At 40.6% G+C, this 22,427-nt stretch overlaps 1 protein-coding gene across 3 annotated transcripts in view; it reads right to left on the bottom strand.

The window, feature by feature from the left end:
• Positions 1–3,212: 3,212 nt before the first annotated feature.
• CCDC18 (coiled-coil domain containing 18) overlaps positions 3,213–22,427 on the bottom strand; it is a 198,758-nt gene continuing 179,543 nt past the window's right edge. For 2 of the 3 annotated variants that reach the window (XR_007516706.1, XM_049879760.1), the window contains one exon: positions 3,213–7,042. The gene's annotated coding sequence lies outside the window, so the exon portion shown is untranslated. Of the gene's footprint in view, positions 7,043–11,864; positions 11,884–22,427 lie in introns of those variants that run through there. The other variant, XM_049879761.1, reaches the window with a different exon arrangement.

The raw sequence follows: 22,427 nt of genomic DNA on the forward strand, positions 1-22,427 counted from the left end.
ATCTATAAAATGGAGGCACCCTTTAAATGTGTGGCGTTTCATAAGTGAATTTATAAAATGGCTATTTGCCTTAGGCTGGGTTCTCTAGAGAAGCAAAACCAGTAAAGGTATAAATATATATATATATTATATATATATATATATACATATATATATATATAGAAAGAGATCGCATTGGGTAAATCTGCTGCAAAGGACCTCTTTAAAGCATTGAAGAGCAAAGATGTCACCTTGAAGACTAAGGTGCACCTGCCCCAAGCCATGGTATTTTCAAAAACATCATATACATGTGAAAGCTGGACAATGAATAAGGAAGACCGAAGAAGAATTGACGCCTTTGAATTGTGGTATTGGCGAAGAATATTGAATATACCATTGACTGCCAAAAGAATGAACAAATCTGTCTTAGAAGAAGTACAACCAGAATGCTCCTTAGAAGCAAGGTTGGCGAGACTGCGTCTTACATACCTTGGATATGTTGTCAGGAGGGATCAGTCTCTGGAGAAGGACATCATGCTTGGCAAAGTACAGGGTCAGTGGAAAAGAGGAAGACCCTCAAGGAGGTGGGCTGACACAGTGGCTGCAACGATGAGCTGAAGCATAACAACGATTGTAAGGATGGTGCAGGACCGGGCAGTGTTTCGTTCTGTTGTGCATAGGGTCACTATAAGTCGGAACTGACCCAACGGCACCTAACAACAACAACAACAACAACAGAAAGAGATTTATGTCAAGGAAGCAGCTCATGTGGTTGTAGAATCTGGAACGTTCCAAGTCAGTGGATCAGGATAGAAATTTCTCCTGATTCACGTAGCCGCAGGGGCTGGTGAACCCAAGATTGGTAGGTTGGAGAGCAGAGCTCTTGCTCACAGACTGTGAAGACTGATGAATCCCAAGATTGGCAGGTGAGACTGCAAGGATTCTCCCAATTCACATAGCTGCAGGGGCTGATAAACCCAAGATCAGCAGGTTGGAGAGCAGGGCTCTTGCTCACAGGCTGTGAAGATCAATGACTCCCAAGTTTGGCAGGTAAACTGCTAGCTCAATCCCAAGAAGAGGCTGTCGGATGAACAGGAGCCAGCTGCAGGATCTAGAGCAGGGAAAAGCCAGAACATCCACTTATCCTCAGATGCAGGCCACACGTCCAAGGAAACTCCCTTTCAACTGATTGGCTACTGACAGCAGATCCCATCATGGGAGTGATCACATATAAACCCGAGAATTATGGCCCAGCCAAGTTGACACACAATGTTAACCATCACAGTCCACCCCTTGTCAACTTGAGACCTGTACACATCTCCCCAAACCATACATAATCTCTGAATAAAAACAATTACAAAGTCATACTTGCACCTAACATGATAGAACTAACATGCATACAACCGAAAATGCACTAGCCCCACTTACATCTTATATTTTATATGTGAAGAAAACAAAAATATTGGATACACACATGCAAAGCAGAAATACTCTTAACAATTACAGTCCTCGTTTCTGCAATTGGACACATGGACATAACTGGTATTTAGAACTACCTCCTTCCACCACCCGTTGCATATTCCCTTTGCCCTCAATAAGCACCTCAGCTGGTTGTGGTTCTTTGCCTGGTGGGGTGACCCAAACCTTCATTCCTAAAGGGTCTGGGCCATTAGTAATCGTATCAGAATTGGGTTGCTGTAGTTTTCCATTGACTTTAATCACAGGACATGGTAATACTAAGAGACACCCTAATGGGTCTCCTGCATTCCAGACATACTCTTCTTTACCTCCATTATGTAACACCAATCCAAATTCCTTTTGGTAATCAGGATCAGGCCCACCAGCAGTATGGTAACTCCCTTCTTTGCCTATTGATCCAGAGGCATAAGGAGCCCAAAGTGGCCAGGTGACATTCTTAGCTTCCAGTTCAGTGGAATCAGAGATGTGTCTCCAGGTGGGAGCATTCCTCCCTTCGGAACTAAGACCTCTAGACCTGCAGAGCATAAGGTCATGGGGATAGGAAGCAAAAATCTTGTGAGTGGGTCACTAGGGGTAATAGTGAGTGATGCCACTCCCATTTTCACCCCTTGATTCCTGGACTCATGAACCCTGGCTATGGGAGAAACAGTACCATATATTGGATGCTGGTTTAGAGCATATACAGCCTCCTGGAGAACAGTGCCCCAACCCTGGAGGGTACTGACACCTACATGGCACTGTAACTGTGTCTTTAGCAGTCCATTCCAACTTTCTATTAAGCCAGCTGCTTCAGGATGATGAGGAACATGGGTAATACCAGTGAACCCCATGAATGTGGGCCCACCACTGTACTTGATTTACTGTGAAGTGAGTCCCTTGATCCAAGGCAATGCTGCGTGGGATACCATGACGGTGAATAAGGCATTCCGTAAGTCCACGGATGGTAGTTTTGGCAGAGGCATTGCGCGCAGGGAAGGCAAATCCAAATCCAGAGTAAGTGTCATTCCATTCCATTCCAGTAAGGACAAAATGGTGCCCTTTGCATGATGGAAGTGGTCCAATGTAATCAACTTGACACTAGGTTGCTGGGTGCTCACCTCGAGGGATGGTGCCATACCGGGGACTTAGTGTTGGTCTCTGCTGCTGGCAGATTGGGCACTCAGTAGTGGCTGTAGCCAAGTCAGCCTTGGTGAGTGGAAATCCACATTGCTGGGCCCATGCAAAATTTCCATCCCTGCCACCATAGCCACTTTTTTCATGAGCCCATTGAGCAATGACAGGAGTAGCTGGGGAAAAAGGGTGAATGGTTTCCGCAGAACACATCATTCTATCCACTTGATTATTAAAATATTCCTCTGCTAAGGCCACATGAGAAAAAAATATCTTCACTTCTTTGGCCCATTCAGAGAGGCCTGTCTACATAGTTCTTCCCCATAAATCTTTGTCTTCAATTTTCCAATCATTTTCCTTCCAAGCCCCTGACTATCCAGCCAACCCATTGGCCACAGCTCATGAATCAGTGTACAAACACACATCTGGCCATTTCTCCTTCCAAGCAAAGTGAACAACCAGGTACACTGCTTGAAGTTCTGTGGATTTCCCTTCACCTTCACCACTGTCCTTCAGGGAAGTCCCAGAAAGAGGCCGTATTGCTGCTGTCCACTTTCGAGTGGTGCCTGCATATCGCACAGAATCATCTGTAAACCAGGCATGAATTTTCTTCAGTCAACTAATTACAAAAAACTCCCCATGAGGCCATAGGTGCAGACTGGGAGATGGAAGGTAATGTGACAGGAGAGGAGACCATGCGCATTTGAGCCGCTTCCTCATGCAATTTGCTCGTGCCTTCAGGTCCTGCTCAGGCCCGATCTCGTATATACCACTTCCATTTAATGATGGAGTGCTGTTGTGCACATCCAACTTTATGACTCTGTGGGTCAAACAACACCCAGTTCAGGATGGGTACCTCAGGCCATATGGTGACTTGGTGTCCCATGGTTAAGCATCCAGTCTCTACTAAGGCTCAGTAAAAAGCCAGAAGCTGTTTCTCAAAAGGAGAGTAGTTATCTGAAGAGGATGGCAGGGCTTTACTCCAAAATCCTAAGGGCTGGCGCTGTGATTCACCAATGGGGGCCTGCCAAAGACTCCAAACAGCATCTCTATCTGCCACTGACACTTCAAGCACCATTGGATCAGCCAGATCATATGGCCTAAGTGACAGAACAGCTTGCACAGCAGCCTGAACCTCTTTCAGAGCCTTCTCTTCTTCTGGACCCCGCTCGAAACTAGCAGCTTTTCAAGTCCCTTGATAAATAGGCTGGAGTAGCACACCCAAGTGAGGAATATGTTGCCTCCAAAATCCAAAGAGGCCCACTAGGCGTTGTGCCTCCTTTTTAGTTGTGGGAGCAGCCAGATGCAATAACTTATCCTTCACTTTAGAAGGAATATCTCAACACACCCCACACCACTGGACCACTAGAAATTTCACTGAGGTGGAAGGTGCCTTAATTTTTGTGGGATTAATTTCCTACTCTCTAGCGTGCAAATATTTTACCAATAAGTCCAGAGTCATTGACACTTCTTCCTTACTAAGTGCAATCAACATAATGTAATGTAAAGGATCAGTGTGACGTCTTGTGGAAGGTAAAGGTGATCAAGTTCCCTGATGACATAGGGCTGGTGAATTGATGTAGCTCTGAGATAGGCAACTGAAGGTGTATTGCTGGCCTTGCTAGCTGAAGGCAAACTGCTTCTGATGGTCCCTCGAAACACGTATGGAGAAAAAGGCATTAGCCAGGTCAATAGCTGCATACCAGATACCAGGAGATGTATTAATTTGCTCAAGCAAATGAAACTACAACTGAAACAGCAGCTGCAATTGGAGTCACCACCCTGTTAAGTTTCAATAATCTACTGTCATTCTCCAGGGTCCATCTGTTTTCTGCACAGGCCAAATAGGTGAGTTGAATGGGGATGTGGTGGGAATCACCACCCTGCATCCTTCAAATCCTTGATGGTGGCAGTAATCTCTGCAATATCTCCAGAAACACAGTATCGCCTTTGGTCTACTATTTTTCTAGGTAGGGGCAGCTCTAATGGCTTTCACTTGGCTTTTCCTACCATAATAGCCCTTATTCCATTTGTCAGGGATCCAGTGTGGGGATTCTGCCAGTTGCTGAGTATATCTATTCCAATTATGCATTCTGGAACTGGGGAAATCACTACAGGATAGGTCTGGGAACCCACTGAACCTACTGTGAGACTGACACGAGCCAAGACTCCAGTAATAACCTGGCTTCCATATGCCACCACTCTGACTGGTGGGCCGCAGTGACGTTTTGGGTCTCCTGGAACTAGTGTCAGTTCAGAGCCAGTATTCAGTAATCCCTGAAATGTCTGATTATTTCTTTTTCCCCAGTGGTCAGTCACTGTCGTAAAAGGCCATAGATTCCCTTTGGGGAAGGCTGGGAGAGAGATTAACAGCATAAATTTTGGGCAGCGTATTGGTGGCCTTTCTCAAGGGGACGCAGCCTCCCCTTCATTTAAGGAGTTGTGGGTCTTCAAGTTCGCTCAAGTCTGGGAATTGATTGAGGAGCCGTGACTCTCTATTCACACGATTCGAGTTAGACTGCTGTTCACTTGACCTAGAATTCATTCATTTGTACAGATCAAGTACATATTTAGTAGATTTCCTATCTATTTCACTCCTAAGGACACCATGACTAAGTAGTCAGTGTCATAAGACCATATGTGTCAGACTATTCTGATTACTGCTTTGACCCTGCTGTCCATTACTGTAACCATATCCACCTTGTCTTTGTCGATTGAGTACTGCCACTTGGCTCCTACTACCTCAAGGTCCAATCACCCCATTGTAGTTAAGTGTCTTAATTCAGTTAGGGCAGCTCCCACTATCGAATCTGATTTACATAAAATAGCAATCACAGCAGTCTTCAAGGATATTTGGGCTCTCTTCACAAACTTTTTCCTCACAGTTGTGGTAAAAGGTGTGTCCTCTGGGCATTCCATGTGTGGGTCTGTGGTATAACCTGATAAATCCACTCTAGTGTGCCAACTTCCCTAAGGGTTTGGATACCCTCTACAGTATACCAAAGCAGATCTGGTACTTCAACTTGATTTAGTGTAGGCCACCATGTAATCCATGCTTGAGCAACCCAACTAAATAAACTATTAGATCCTTTCCTAACTTCTCGAGCTGAAACATTGAATGAAGAGTCTGTGCTTAGTAGACCCATATCAATAAACTCAGACCGATCCATCCTTATGTTCCTTGCACCATTATCCCACACCCTTAATATCCATTCTCACACATATTCCCCAGGTTTCTGTTTATACCTTTTAGAAAAGTCAAGCAGTTCTTTTGGAGTGTAGCAAACCTCCTCCAGGGTCACAATTTTTACTTCACCTTTTAGGGCTTACTCTAACTTAATCTAGTTACAGGTCTAGAAGCCAGAGTCTGTAAGTGGAATTGTTTTGAGAATGTTTATCATTGTCTTGTAAAGTATCTGCTTCAGGCGATGCTCCAGGCAATGACTCAGGCAAAGGCTGTTTAGAGGTAGCTGGGCTAGGGCTAATCTCATTAGATGGGAGTGGAGGGGCTAATGGTTTTTCTGAGCAGGGTGGTTTAGCAGACAAACATGAAGTAATCTCTTCAGATGGGAGTAGTTCTGCTGGCAGAATGATTCAATGGAATTTAGGGGCTCAGTGTCTCCAGCTTCCTGATTATCTGCCCATATGTCCCCACCCCAAGTTTCAGGATCCCATTTTTTCCCAATCAATGCCCTTACTTTAACTTCAGACACCTCTTGAGGTTGGCAATTGAGCTGGCATTGTAACTCAGCTACTCGTCCACAAGACTGTTTTTCGGCAATATCAGCTCTGTTACTACAAGAAATAAGGCTTCCTTTCAAAGCACAAGTGGAAACTTTGAGGTCATTTATGTGGTACTTGAGCTTTGACTCTGAAGCCCTGAGCATATCTCTTTCTTTCACCAGTTTGTCTAGTGAAAGTAGGACCAAACAACGGGCTTCCTTATACTTCTAAGCCCGACAAAACCATAGAAAGATATTACACACGTGTTTACCCAGAGTCTCGCCTTTCATCAATACCTGATCTACTGGTGACGAAATTTTGCGTGTTTGTATTGCCACCTCATGCCTTGGATTAGCAATGCCCTCTTTACTGCTGGAAGCAGAGTCGTCAATATCTTTAAGTCTAACCAGACTTGAAGCCAGTTTAGAAAACTCATCCTTACAATTTTGTTTCTCTGGAACCACTCTTGATACCAAATGTCTTAGGCTGGATTCTCTAGAAAAGCAAAACCTGTAAAAATAAACCACTCATATGGTTGTAGAGTCTGGAACGTCCCAAGTCTGTGGGTCAGGATAGAGACTTCTCCTGATTCAAATAGACACAGGGGCTGGCAAACCCAAGATCAGGTGGTCGGAGAGCAGGGTTCTTGCTCACAGGCTGTGAAGACTGAGGACTCCCAAGATCGGCAGGTAAGCTGCTAGCTCAAGTCCCAAGAAGTGAAGGTCAGACAAACAGGAACCAGCTGCAGGATCTAGAGCAGACAAAAGCCAGAACGTCCACTTATATTCTGATGCAGGCCACATGCCCAAGGAAACTCCCTTTCAACTGATTGGCTACTCACAACAGATCCCATATGGGGGTGATCACATATAAACACTGAGCATCACGGCCCAGCCAAGTTGACACACGATCTTAACCATCACACTATTGAATGTATTAATTTGCACAAAAATTTGTTCAGCATTCTGTAATAGGCATTGTAAGTACAGTGGTGTACGTAATGGACATAGTTCCTGTGTTTGTTGATCTTCCAATAAAAAGAATCTGAATTAGCCATAAGCTGAAGATAGCAATGTGTGGTCCACAAATCTGCCTTCCTGGCCTTTGATGGTGAGCAGCAAGGCTGACCTATGGGATCATAATGATGACTGTGAATTGAAGAGGACAGATCAGGAAAGAAAACAAGGCTGGAACAATCAAAAGACAGCATGATAGGGAACAGGAGTGAAGTCAGGAAAACTACCAAAAGAAAGAGTATCTACTAGTTTTCTTAAGCCTAGCACATAAAGTCTAGGTTTTACAAGAAATGTCAAGAGAATTGATCAAGAGATAATTGTTATAGAACAGGAAGTTAGAGTAGGTGAAATGAGAAATGACCTATGACAGACCCATGGAAATGGGAATTCTTATCACTGTCAAGTCGATTACGACTCATGTCAAACCTATAGGGTTTCCAAGGCTGTAATCTTTATAGAAGCAGACTGCCATGTATTTCTCCCAAGGAGCTGCTGGTAGGTTCGAATCATCGACCTTTGGGTTAGCAGCTGAGTGTTTAACCACTGTGCCACCAGGGCTCCTCAAAAATGGAAATAGAGTGGTAGGTATTTTCAATACACTGTAGAAGCATGGTTAAAAGAAAGGGAATGAGAGACGTGTAAAAAAAATTATCCTGAAGTGCTGATTTGGAGAACAGCCACACTTTGTAATATGAGCCAAGAGATAAAATCAAATTTGTCTCTCAGGGGGAGAAAATAAACTTTACTTCAGGCTAAATTCCCCTGCCACCTGGCTTGTTTTCTTCACTGTAAATGAGCACTGGGAAAAGAACAGGTTTCAAAGATTCTGCTTGAGCAATTTGCAGACCATTTTCTTGGTAATCACAGTGTAGCTCTTTTTTCAGTCAGGCTCACACATAGGATTTAATCTTGATTTTTTTTTTTTGTTTTTTACAGTAAGTATTATTTTTAACATTTGTCAAGTGCACCAAAATATCTCTAAAAGTACCTTATTAGAATTTACGTAGGGAAAGAAAACTAGTTACATACATTAATCTTTGGAATGGCCTAACATAAAATTCTACAGACTTACCCTTATGAGCTTTGCTGTGTAATTTGACGGAAATCATCATCATGGTTAAGGCCAATGTTTACCACAATTAGATAGTACATGGACTAATTAGGTTCAGGAGAACCTAATTGTAAATGGCTTAATTGTGGCTAAATTACAGGCAGAGTGGTTGAGAAAGTCATTGTTCCCAGGTAAATCTTGGTTTTCAGTATTCAGCATCAAACCCGTCACATTTACTCAAACTAAAACTACACTTACTGTCTAGATCAGAAAATCGTATTTTTGTTTGAGAGAAAAGGACAATTTAAATACAAGATAAATCCATCCTTTACATGAATCCTTTTCCATGTGTTTACAGCTTCAGTTTAAAGGATAGCAAAGTTGTTTTTAATTTTGTGGAGTAATTATGTTGACTATATTAAAAAAAAACATGGATTGATATATTTAGCTTTAAGATCTATGAACTGATCACATACAGTTGCCCATGTATGAAATTTGTCAAGCATTTTAAATACACAAGTAATATTTCACTTCTGAATAAGAGAATAATAAATACATACACACATGAACACATAAATACATACATTTATGCACACATCATACATTTGTCATACATTAATAATATTTTATTGAGTTAGTGAGCAAAATATGACCATAACATATATGTCATTACAGCCCGGATGTACAGCATAAAAAAGTGTAGATTAGAATACCTAACAACAACACAAGCCTACATTAGCAGTAGCATTATTATAAAATATTTATAACATTTTCCAATTAAAAAAAAAAGTCATCAATTTATTCAGCATCTTTCTGACATTTCAACTGACACCTCTTCACCTTTCCACACTGCTGACTGGAAATAGCCTTAGAAGAAGCCCTGGGCAACTAACAGAGAGGGGAAATGGTTATATCTGTGGGGCATTTTTATATTTTCATGTTATAATTCAACATTATTCAAACTCAGATTGATAGATTATAAAACCGGCATTCCTAACCACTAAGGAAAGCATACTGAAGGCTGTGGTCTTTGACCTTCATTAGTAAGTGCTTCAAGTCCTCTTCACTTTCAGCAAGCAAGGTTGTGTCACCTGCATAACGCAGGGTGTTAATGAGTCTTCCTCCAATCTTGATGCCTCGTTCTTCTTCATACAGTCCAGCTTCTCGTATTATTTGTTCAGCGTACAGATTAAATAGGTATGGTGAAAGAATATAACCCTGATGCACACCCTTCCTGATTTTAAACCACTCAGTATTCCCTTGTTCTGTCCAAACAACTGCCTCTTGATCTATGTAAAGGTTCCTCATGAGCACAATTAAGTGTTCTGGAATTCCCATTCTTTGCAGTGTTATCCATAGTTTGTTATGATCCACACAGTCAAATGCCTTTGCATAGTCAATAAAACACAGGTAAACATCCTTCTGGTATTCTCTGCTTTCAGCCAGGACCCATCTGACATCAGCAATGATATCCCTGGTTCCACGTCCTCTTCTGAAACCGGCCTGAATTTCTGGCAGTTCCCTGTCGATATACTGCTGCACCCGTTTTTGAATGATCTTCAGCAGAATTTTGCTTGCATGTGATATTAATGATATTGTTCTATAATTTCCACATTCAGAGGGATCACCTTTCTTGGAATAGGCATAAATATGGATCTCTTCCAATCAGTTGGCCAGGAAGCTGTCTTCCATATTTCTTGGCATGGACGAGTGAGCACCTCCAGTGCTGCATCTGTTTGTTGAAACATCTCAATTGATATTCCATCAATTCCTGGAGCCTTGTTTTTCGCCAGTGCCTTCAGAGCAGCTTGGACTTCTTCCTTCAGCATCATCGGTTCCTGATCATATGCCACCTCTTGAAATGGTTGAATATCGACTAATTCTTTTTGGTATAATGACTTCATGTATTCCTTCCATCTTCTTTTGATGCTTCCTGCATCATTTAATATTTTCCCCTTGGAATTCTTCACTATTGCAACTCGGGGCTTGAATTTTTTCTTCAGTTCTTTCAGCTTGAGAAACTGCGAGCGTGTTCTTCCCTTTTGGTTTTCCATCTCCAGCTCTTTGCACATGTCATTATAATACTTTATTTTGTCTTCTCGAGAGGCCCTTTGACATCTTCTGTTCAGTTCCTTTACTTCATCAATTCTTCCTTTTGCTTTAGCTGCTCGACACTCAAGAGCAAGTTTCAGAGTTTCCTCTGACATCCACCTTGGTCTTTTCTTTCTTTCCTGTCTTTTCAGTGACCTCTTGCTTTTTTCATGGATGATGTCCTCAATGTCATTCCACAATTCGTCTGGTCTTCAGTCACTAGTGTTCAATGCATCAAATCTATTCTTCAGATGGTCTCTAAATTCAGGTGGGATATACCCAAGGTCATATTTTGGCTCTCGTGGACTTGCTCAGATTTTCTTCAGTTTCAGCTTGAACTTGCATATGAGCAATTGATGGTCCGTTCCACAGTCGGCCCCTGGCCTTGTTCTGACTGATGATGTTGAGCTTTTCCATCGTCTCTTTCCACAGATAGTCAATTTGATTTCTGTGTGTTCCATCTGGCAAAGTCAATGTGTATAGTCGCCGTTTATGTTGGTGAAAGAAGATATTTGCAATGAAGAAGTCGTTGGTCTTGCAAAATTCTATCATTCGATCTCCGGCATTGTTTCTATCACCAAGACCATATTTTCCAACTACTGATCCTTCTTCTTTGTTTCCAACTTTTGCATTCCAATTGCCAGTAATTATCAATGCATCTTGATTGCATGTTCAATCAATTTCAGACTGCGGCAGCTGATAAAAATCTTCTATTTCTTCATCTAATAAAGATCAAAGACCACAGTCTTCAGTATGGATTACACCTCAACATAAAACAAAAATCCTTACAACTGGACCAATGAGCAACATCATGATAAATGGAGAAAAGATTGAATTTGTCAAGGATTTCATTTTACTTGGATCCACAATCAACAGCCATGGAAGCAGCAGTCAAGAAATGAAAAGACGCATTGCATTGGGTGAATCTGCTGCAAAGGACCTGTTCAAAGTGTTGAAGAGCAAAGATGTCACCTTGAAGACTAAGGTGCACCTGCCCCAAGCCATGGTATTTTCAAAAACATCATGTGCATGTGAAAGCTGGACAATGAATAAGGAAGACCGAAGAAGAATTGACACCTTTGAATTGTGGTATTGGTGAAGAATATTGAATATACCATGGACTGCCAAAAGAATGAACAAATCTATCTTAGAAGAAGTACAACCAGAATGCTCCTTAGAAGCAAGGATGGCGAGACTGCGTCTTACATACCTTGGATATGTTGTAAGGAGGGATCAGTCCCTGGAGAAGGACATTATGTGTGGCAGAGTACAGGGGCAGCGGAAAAGAGGAAGACCCTTAAGGAGGTGGACTGACACAGTGACTGCAACAATGAGCTGAAGCATAACAATGATTGTAAGCATGGTGCAGGACCGGGCAGTGTTTCGTTCTGTTGTGCATAGGGTCGCTATGAGTCGGAACTGACTCGACGGCACCTAACAACAACAACAACAAAGCAAAGCATAAATTATACAATAAATGAAGAGGTCACTGGCTAATTGTTTGAAAGAAAAAAATACACCATGTGTCAAAATAAATTCTTGTTGATTAAAAATTTTAATATAAAAATGAAACCATAAAATTTCTAGAAGATAAAGAAAAATGTATAATCGTGGGGTGGGGATTATATTGCATGAAACATAAAGCAAAAAATTAATAGTTGAAAATATATAACAAATGAAAACGGTTGCTTCAGAAATCACTAAAAATTAAAGGGCAAATGCTAAGCTAGAAAGAAAAGAAAGTGACAAAGGATTAAGAAGTCTTACAAATCATAAAAAGTCAAATAGAAAAAGGGGCAAAGTACTTCCACAAGCAATTGACAAAAGAAGGAATAAAAAGGGTCAATAAAGATTTGAAAAATGTCAATTTTATCAGTAATAAAAAAAAACACAAGTTAAAACAACATTAAGACAACGTTTTTTGCCTATATGATTGGTAAGGATTATTTAAAAAATAATATGCACTTTTAGAGAGGATATTACATCCATTCCGGAGAGCTCTTTGACAAAATTTCTAAACGTGCCTATCTTAACCAGCAAATCCACTTCAAGAAATGTATGCTAAGGAAATAATTACTGATTTATGCAAAGACTTAGCTACAAGATGTTCATTGCTGTTTTTTCTCTCTCTCTCACCCTCCTTCCTTCTCCTCCTTCCTCTCTTTCTTTCCCAACATAAAGGGGACTGGTGAAATAAAATAGGGTAAATTCATTCCACAGAACATCCACAAAATTCAACAAATAAAAGTGACACTAATTAATATACATGAAGACATGTTCCCATGTATTTATTGTTAAATAAAAAAAAAATGTATTGGGGGGTGGATTTCTCTCCCCCTTGCTCTACCACTACTGTGCCCATGCATGTACATACAGGAGAAGGCCTGGAAAGATACATAATAAATCATAGAGAAGGGAGATTACTGGATTGTTAAATGTTCTTCTTTTTGCCTATCTTTCTTTTCTAATTGTACTACAATGAGCAGGAATTACTTTTTTGATAGCCAAACATATTTTAAATTAAAAAATATAATGTTACTGACTGCTTGCCTTTTCAAAATATGTAAGAATCATCAGTTAGCTAGTTGATTAAGTACATTTTGAATCCAACATCTTGATAATTGAGATGCAAAAATTAGAAAAAATAATTGAATCCTAAAATACCATAGAACTGGCAGATCAATTTTTTATTTCATCAGGTGTTACTTATAACCAATTTTTATTCTTGCTATTAATGTTTTAAACACAAGAATGGCTGAAGTTAAGGATGTGTGCCCTGGAAAATATGTTTAAATGTTAAATCTGAAGTAAATAATGATTTCCTGCTTTAAATGTAACAAATATGTGGGGAGATGTAGTAGGCAAGAAGGCTCCGTTACCATGGAAACGATTAAGCTCTCTATAGCGCAAGCCAGCCCAGCTCCAGCTTCAGGGTCAATGACTCATTAGTTCAGAGGGAAGTCAACATATACTTAAGTACACACCTAACTATCTGCACAAAGTGATTCTCATTAACAGAGAACGGTTATAAAACATTACTTATTCAGACAAATTAAGAAATAACAAACTAACGTAGTATTTTTTAAGTTGTTAATTGGGGAGTACTTAAGGTGCACGAGAAACAAATTCTTTTTACAGGTCACTTCAGAGCTGTTAGGTACAGATTAAGAATTGATAAGAATGCTAATTAAAATCATTAAAGCAAAATACCAAAACACTTCTACTAATACCTGAATTATTTTTTAAAATGACAGTTCTTAAAACAATACCCAAGGTTGTCTTGTCACTTGTTAATTTTAATGATGTATGTTAAACTCTGGTGCCAATCAAAGGAACTATTAGTTTAGTTAGGGGAGGCAAGACAAGTTTTCAATTCATTCATTTGTTGAGTAAATATGTATTGGGAACCTACTATGTGCCAAGCAATGTGCTGGGTACTAGCATTAAAAACTGCCTAAAACATGGTCTCTGTCCTCAAAACGCTTGCGTTTAGAAGAAGGGGTAGATTTATAAGTAAATCGCTGTTATAGGCCAATCTCAGCGACGGAGTCAGCAACTTCTTCTAGCATAAATCCTTTGACTATGGCTCCTAATGAATGAGCATTCCTGGGTGACTATGCTCTGCATAATGTGACCAACTCACCTATCTTCTCCATCTGCTTTCCCTTGCCATAGCTGATGAACTTGTGGGAGACAGCTGACCCAGGACATCCAATCCACAGGCTGGTATGAAACCTAGCTGGTAGTCTGACCCAAAAAGCTTTTCCCAGAAAGGAGGAGTGATTAGATTGTCTCTTCAAGAGTTTGAGTGTGAACTACAGAGAGTGAGTTAATAGTAGTAGGAGCTGAAAGGAGCCCTGGTGGAGCAATACTTAAGTGCTCAGTTAACGGTTAGTGCTATTAACCAAAAGGTTGCTGGTTGGAACCCACCAGCTGCTCTGAGGGGAAAAAAGACCTGGCAATCTGCTCTTGTAACAATTACAGCCTAGCCTGGAGGAACCCCTTAAACTATTGTCCTGAGATAATCTTTAAACCTTAAACCAAAAATATCCCTGAAATCTTTAAACCAAACAATAAAAAAAAAATAGTTTGGCTTAACTGGTAAAAACTGTCTGCCTTGAGTATTATGCTCTTCTAAGAACTATCCATAAGGGATCAAATTAACAACAGCAACTTGAAAGATTAGATAGAAACTTAGGGGGCAGTGAGTTTATGTTAATGGGGGAGGAACAACTCAGAAAAGGAGAGTGAGAATGGTTGTACAGCCTGAGTAATGTAATCAATGTCAGTGAATTGTGTATGTAGAAATTGTTGAATCCATTCATGTTTTGCTGTGTATATTCTCAACAACAACAGCAAAATAAGTAAATAAAATTTTTTAAAAAGTAAAAAAATTGCTTAAAAAAAAGAAAGATTACAGCCTAGGAAACATCACGGGGTGGCTATGTGTACTAATCAACTCAATGGCACACAACGACAGCAAGTAGAAGCTGAATTTGAAGCTGAAAGGATTTATAGAGAGAAGTCTTTATAAACCTTGACTGGACCACAGTTGTGAGAAAAACAAAAGTCTTGTACCACAAACTCAGAGGAGATGCTAAGGGAGCTGGTGGTGGCAGCAAACGAGGGAGGGGAAAGGAGATAGTCATGGTTGCCCTCATGGTGGAAGATCAATGGACTATAGCTGAAGGGGGGCTATGATATGACTCAGTTCTTACAGCTGTCTTAATTCTTGAATATTTAATTAAGATAATCCTTATGATTAGTGTAAAGAAATAGAATTCAAAATTTCATAGAAACTTCTGGTTCAGCCATGATGAAATAATGGATTTACCCTCCTACTGTAAAAAATAAGTAAATAAATAAAACCGGAAAAAATCAATGACACGCCACGCCTGTTTTCAGACATTGGATGAAAGACAGCTTGAGACAAGGGAAACAAAAGAGGTGTTAATCGCAGAGCAATTTAACATTTACTTAAGCAAAGAATATATTAACCATCTATTTAGAAAAAGTTCGCACAAATCCTCTTAATGTTCACTTTGTTTCTAGAATCATCCCATATATAATCTAGAAGCTCTCATATGTAATCCTAATTAATGTATGGTGATAGAGTATCCGTGTACCTGTTTTAAAAGCTTCCATAAGCGACCACAGGAGAGAAGTAATTAATACTGGTCCCATGGCAATGTGAAAGGATTCCTTTTACAAAAATTAAGCTATAGTGTTCATAATGGCCTGAACAACCAATTTAACTCTTTAGAAATCTGACCTATTATCCTATAAAATATTTACAGATAATTGACTGCGAGCTCAGACTTGGAAGTAAACAAACAGAAGAATTCCACAGTACTTGCTCCAGTCTTCTTAGGTCAATTATGCACCTGAAATTGAGTAGCTTGCAGTAAGAAAAGATGCTGTGCTTTAAAACTGAAGGAACTGCTGTGGAGAGGGAGGGTACAGTGATTGGCACTAAAACCTAGTAACTTTAATAAGGAAGGAAAATTTTCATAATGCAGGAGCGGATAATACTTACCAACAAATGAAATCCCGGAACATGTAGGCAAAGGACACATCATTTTTTTTTTTTTTAATAATTTTTATTGTGCTTTAAGTGAAAGTTTACAGATCAAGTCAGTCTCTCATACAAAAACCCATATACACCTTACTAAAAAAAAATACCCTCCCCGTAATGAGACAGCCCACTCTCTCCCTCCACTCTCCCTTTTCATGTCCATTTCGCCAGCTTGTAACCCCCTCCACCCTCTCATCTTCCCTCCAGGCAGGAGATGCCAACACAGTCTCAAGTGTCCACCTGATCCAAGAACCTCACCCCTCACCAGCATCCCTCTCCAACCCATTGTCCAGTCCAATCCATGTCTGAGGAGTTGGCTTCGGGAATGGTTCCTGTCCTGGGCCAACAGAAGGTCTGGGGGCCATGACCACCGTGGTCCTTCTAGTCTCAGTCAGACCATTAAGTCTGGTCTTATGAGAATTTGGGGTCTGCATCCCACTGCTCTCCTGCTCCCTCAGGGGTTCTCTGTTGTGTTCCCTGTCAGGGCAGTCATGGGTTGTAGCCAGGCACCATCTAGTTCTTCTGGTCTCAGGCTGATGTAGTCTCTGGTTCATGTGGCCCTTTCTGTCTCTTGGGCTTGTAATCGCCTTGTGTCCTTGGTGTTCATCATTCTAAAGGACACATCATTTTGACTGTTATGTCATATCAGCACTCCAAAGTGTCTTACTATTACTAGTAAAAAATGAATTAACCCCACTGCACCATTTAGATCTAGGCTGAGGTGCTGTACCAAAGAGACATTTCATGTAACAGGTTGGAGGTAAGTGTTCCAGGCTGCCAGGGCTCTCTGTTCCATAAAGTCATTCAGGATCCCAAGGACTTGCAATCTTCGTGTTCTGCCACCCTCTAGGGTGTTGTCCTCCTTTATGTGGTCCAAACTGGGTTTGAGTTCCAGCCTGTAGGAAGGGGGAAAGAGAGGCCCCGAAGGGCAAGCTGTTTTCTTTTAAGCAAGCAATGTGGAAGTTGCATCTGACGATCCGATGGCAAGAACTTAATTTCACGGCTATACTGAGTGGCAAGGGAGGCTAGGAAATGTAGTCGGCCTGGGTGGCCCTGTACCCAGCTAAAACTCTATTATTAGAAAAGGAAGGAAGAATGGATTTGTGGACACAAGTACGGTGGTCTGCTACACTGACACGTAGACATACACTGCTGGTGGGGGTGTAGCAAGGTTCGATTTCTCGGAAGGCATTTTGGCGATACGCATCAAAAGCCAGGACAGGGTGCCTACACTTTGCCCTAAGGGGGTTTTATCCTAAGGGAAAAAAAAATTTAGTTAGAAAAAAGATTCAGTTAGAAGGATGTTAATTTCAGTTATGTTGATAGCAGAATAACTGAAAACCGTCTATTTATTTCACTGCTTACTGTGGAGGAGTGTATTATGCATGTCCAAGTAACAATATCACCACATCTGCTGGACCAAGAATCACAATCCCTGAATGGTAACAGGTCACCATTCTATGCTTAATCTGTAGCCATCAGGCATTGAGCACCTTACTGTATGCCAAGCCCTGTTCTAGATGTTTTGCATACATTAGTCCATTTAATCGACCTTGCAAAGCAGGTATTAATATATAAATAAATGGAGGCTCAGCAAGCTTAAGGAATTTGTTTAAGGTCAAACAGTGAATAAGTGATGTGGTTAGATTTGAATTCAGTTCTGTCCATTCTTCCCAACTTTTCTTCTCACAGCAGGACTGAAGAGGGGAGTGTTGCAGTGTGCACCCTCCAGGGTGGCTCTGAAGGAATAGCTGCAGAGGGGCTTGTGGGGACAGAATACCCAGCCCTCAGGATTCACCAGAATGTTTATATTTACAAATAGTAGAAACCAAGTATCTGAGTCACCTAGTGCTGCTAAAAGAGAAATACCACAGTGGATGGCTTTAACAAAGAGACATTTATTTTCTCACAGTCTAGGAGGTTATAAGTCCAAATTCAGGGCGTCAGCTTGAGGGGAAGGCTTTCTCTTTCTGTCAGCTCTGGAGGAAGGTCCTTGTCCTCAATCTTCCCCTGGTCGAGGAGCTTCTTAGGTGCAGGGACCCTGTGTCCAAAGGATGTGCCCTGCTCCTGGTGCTGTGTTTTTGGTGGTATGAGGTCCCCAACTCTCTGCTTGCTTCCCTTTGCTTTTGTCTCCTGAGAGATAAAAGGTGGTACAGGCCACACCCCAGGGAAACTCTCTATATACTGGATCAGGGAGGTGACCTGAGTAAGGCTGGTGTTACAATCCTACCCTAATCCTCTTAGCATAAAACTATAATCACAAAATGGCAGACAACACAGGATACTGGGAATCATGGCCTAACCAAGTTAATACCCACATTTTTGGGGGAACATAATTCAATCCATGACACCAAGTTGAACTGTTTCAAGTGCAAAATAGGAAATGATAAGATACGGGTGTGTCACTGAGCCAAGGGCAGGAATGTAGGCAGCCAGGCCTCAGAAGGAATGGAACTGGAACTGGAAAGTTAGCAGGAACTCAGTGAGAACTCGTTTTGTTTCACATGTCATTGTTTTCCTCAACCACTGGCTTTCTCAGTTATTCAGGCCATATGGCTGCTGGCAGATGGCAGCCACAGTTTCCAAATTTACTTTTTACAGTTCCAGCCACATAGAAGGACTCATTCTCTCTCTCCTCCCACCCCCACTTCCAGATTCCCTGGGAAAGGGCTCTGCTCGGCTTCAGCCAGAGGCTGATTCCAATTCGGTGACTGTGGTCAGTGAGGGCTGCGTGATGTTGCACACAATTCTGCCACAGCTGAGGAGGCCAGTTAAAGGGTTCATTGTGAGCTGTGAAGATGTTCCACAATGTGTTCACTACACACAGGCAGTGTCGTAGATTTTGTGGATCCTGGCAAGAATGATCCACCTCCCTTCAGAAAGGTAAACAATCTGAGAGGTGGCCAGGGATGTGATTGTCTACCGTTACACAGATGCACTTTCCTGATGTCCCTTCAGACCCTGATGGACAGACTAAAAAGGAATTAAGAGATATGATATTTTTTGTCTGTGACAACATTCCCTAAAAAAAAAAAACAAGCAGTCATCTTTCTCTACAGAGTGATAATGACCAAGTTTTTTCAAAAGATTTTATTTCATCTTAATATCTTGTCCAACTGATTTGGCAGGAATTGTTAGTTGCTGCCAAGACAGTTCCAACTCATGGTGACCCCATGTGTGCAGAATAGAGCTGCTCCATAGGGTTTTCAAGGCTATAATCTTTTAGAAGCAGATCAACCATTCGACTAGAAATCAAACGCTTAACTGTTTGTGCCACCCAGGCTGTCTGGGTGGTAGTAAGTTTAAATGCTTATAAAAAGGTCATCTCAAAGAATCAATTAACTGAAAAAATAGAAGTATATTCTCGTATTTGTGGTATCACTTACTAAGATGTAGTAAGGGTTTGTTTCTTTGTTGTTTTTCCCTGGAAACATTGGACATTTTTGTAATACATATTAGCCATAGAAAGAAGAGACTCTGGCAGAAGAAAAAGTCAGGATAATGTTTCTAGGATATTAAAATAGAAAGACCAATCCCATTATTTTAAATCTAAAAAGTACTCTGTTAAGAGTATATACATAAATAATTTATTGTAAAAATTATACCACCAATTAATAGTTGGTCTGGCCTAAAACGGTATGGGCATAAAGTGGTAAAAACCCTGCAACTTTGAGCTGCTATAACCTAGACGGACATGTAAGTGTGTTACACAGGAAATTACCTGGCAGCCACTTTTCTGTCCAGTGGGGAGGAAGAGTTTTCAGATTAGATTCCAGTTTGCAAGTTATTCTTTTTATATAAAAAGTGAAGAGGTGAAAAGACCTTTTCTCTCTTTCCAGTATGAAAAAAACACTTCCGATAGAGAGTAATGGCCATACTCCAAGAATGGGCAGAAGGCGTTTTACAGAAAGACTCAAACCTTCCTGAGCAATACCATTGATCAGGACTTTGTACATAAAGAAAAATTTATGTTTCAAATTAAATGTTTCTTCTTTCAGGAAACCTTTTTTTTTACCTCCTTACACTAGGTTAAAAGCTCCTGCTCTGAGCTCTCATGGCAGCCTATATTTAGGGGTCCCAGATGGCAGGGAACATATTTGTGCCAATAAATTATTCGTTATTTGTATGAAATTCAAATTTAACTGGGTATTCTGGATTATACAAGAAAAGAAGACATTATATTACCCTAGAAGAGAGACAAATTCATAGTTTTACTGGCTTCTCATTAGATCCTCACTGACTAATAATTATGGTTTATCGATATATTCTGGAATTTTGCTGAATATAGTTTTTATTCCACAGTGAGTACTCAGCCTTTTCCAGGTGTTTCCAGCCATTGTTGATATAAAAGGCCCTCCTGGTATTGTAATACATGAACAGAGGTGGCGGGACCAGTCAGGCCTTAAGTGACTCTTGTAGCTGGGATTCTGCAGCCCAGAGTGGAAGACTAGGGGAACAGCCTTCTTATTTCAGTCTGGCGTGCCACACATTTCACTTTCAAGAGGAGAGTGCCAGGCTATTTCCCAACTTTCTGGGTTGTAGCTGGAGCCAAATGAATTGTTTCCAATTCCTAGGAGATTTTTTAGGATATTACACATCATGAAATTTCAGGTACTCAAACTTTGCTCATGCTGTTCCCTTTCCCTAAACAGAACTTTCCTTTCATCTCTGGTTAAATTTATGTAACTCTGACTACTGCATACCTGCATCGCCCCGACTGAACGTATTACCATGATCACTGTTCCCACTTTAAATTCATATCTTACAGTGCTGCCCACGGTGACAGTACATTGCCTAGTCCATTCACTCTCTCACTACTTTATGCCTTCTTGTCTTTCTTCAAATCTCCAACACCTTTTCCCCCATCCTCATTCTCAGTGGATAATCTTGCTTCCTATTTGATTGAAAAAAGACAAGCCGCTGGAAAAAAAATTGGTACAGAAAGGAGAACCCATGAGTTTCTGAATCTCTCATTTTCCCTCTATTCAAACTCCTATCAGACCTCTGACCATTTTGGCCCTGATCTGTGAGGCCAAAGTTATTCTAACATGGAACAGAAAATAATAGAGAACTGATGATGAAAATAACGTGTTTATTATATTCGTGATTTATTTCAAATAGCTGATATAGTCCCCATGCTTCTAAGATACTTTTCTAACAGTGTTTGCCAACTACAGGGTAGATAGTGCTTTCATGTGTAAATATAGTAGATTATCACTTCCTCAGACCTCAGTCCTGAACAGCTTCAGAAGCGAGGGTGGCGAAGGCCCAGGAAATCAATCCAAATGCTATCCTAAGACTACCAGATAGCCGTCTTCCTACTATAAGACACTAAGTGTTCATTTAGGCAATGGCTTTCAGACTTCTTTAGTTTTTTTTTTTTTTCCCACAGTAAAAAATATATTTTACATCAAGACATAGTACACAGACATTTATAAAAATGAAACAAAAGTTTAACTAAACAGCACTTGTGTTTATAATATGCAATGCACACTTACATTTTTTAATCTATTTTTCAAATGCTGGTTATAATGTAATAAATTTATTTCATAACTCACTAATGAGTCAAAGTCCATGGTTTGGAAAATTATACTACAGGATAATTAGTGACTTTAATAGGCAAAATCTTTAAGATTCCATGAACAACTAGATGAACCTTAATCTGGAACCCACTCAACTATAACCGTGCCCTCACCCAGAAGGAATGTCCACATGTTTAGCTACTTCTTTAAGAACAAATTACTCATATGACTATTTGTCTGTGGGGTAAAAAGCAAAGCTGGTATCAGAACAAGCAAGGTAAAATCAACTACGGAAAGGGAAACAGCTCCTCCCTATGGTTTTTTTTCCTTGCTCTCTAGCAGCATAAACCCCACTATCCAAGTAGCCACTGCATTACAGATAGCTGAAAATCAAACCTTAGATTGGGGTAAATGGCTTTTAAGTTACTTTCAAATCCTAAGACTTTATTCCTTCAACAAATATTTGCTGATTGTCTAACATGTGCCAGTTACCATGCCAGAAGATAGGGGCCCAACAGTGAACAAGATAAATAAGGTCACTGTTGTCAGGTAGCTAACATTCAAGTTGGGGAGACAGACAACCAACAAACAATAGGACTAATGCTCTAAAGGAAATAAGAAAATTCAATAACAGAGAATAATAGGGGTGGCCTCCTATTCTTCTTATTTATAATTACTATGACTAGTTTTTATGACTAGTAGAAGTAGTAGTGATATTATTATAATACGATGGTCAGGGAAGGTTCATCTGAGATGGTGATATTTAATCTAAAACCTAAAAAATGAGAAGGAGCCAGCTATGGACTGAACTAGGGAAACAGCCTTTCCAGGTGGTGGAACAGCAAGTATAGAGGCCCTAATTCAGCAAAGAGTTTGTGATA

The sequence above is a fragment of the Elephas maximus genome, chromosome 3 (genome assembly GCF_024166365.1).
Source record: "Elephas maximus indicus isolate mEleMax1 chromosome 3, mEleMax1 primary haplotype, whole genome shotgun sequence".
Lineage (NCBI taxonomy): Eukaryota > Metazoa > Chordata > Mammalia > Proboscidea > Elephantidae > Elephas > Elephas maximus.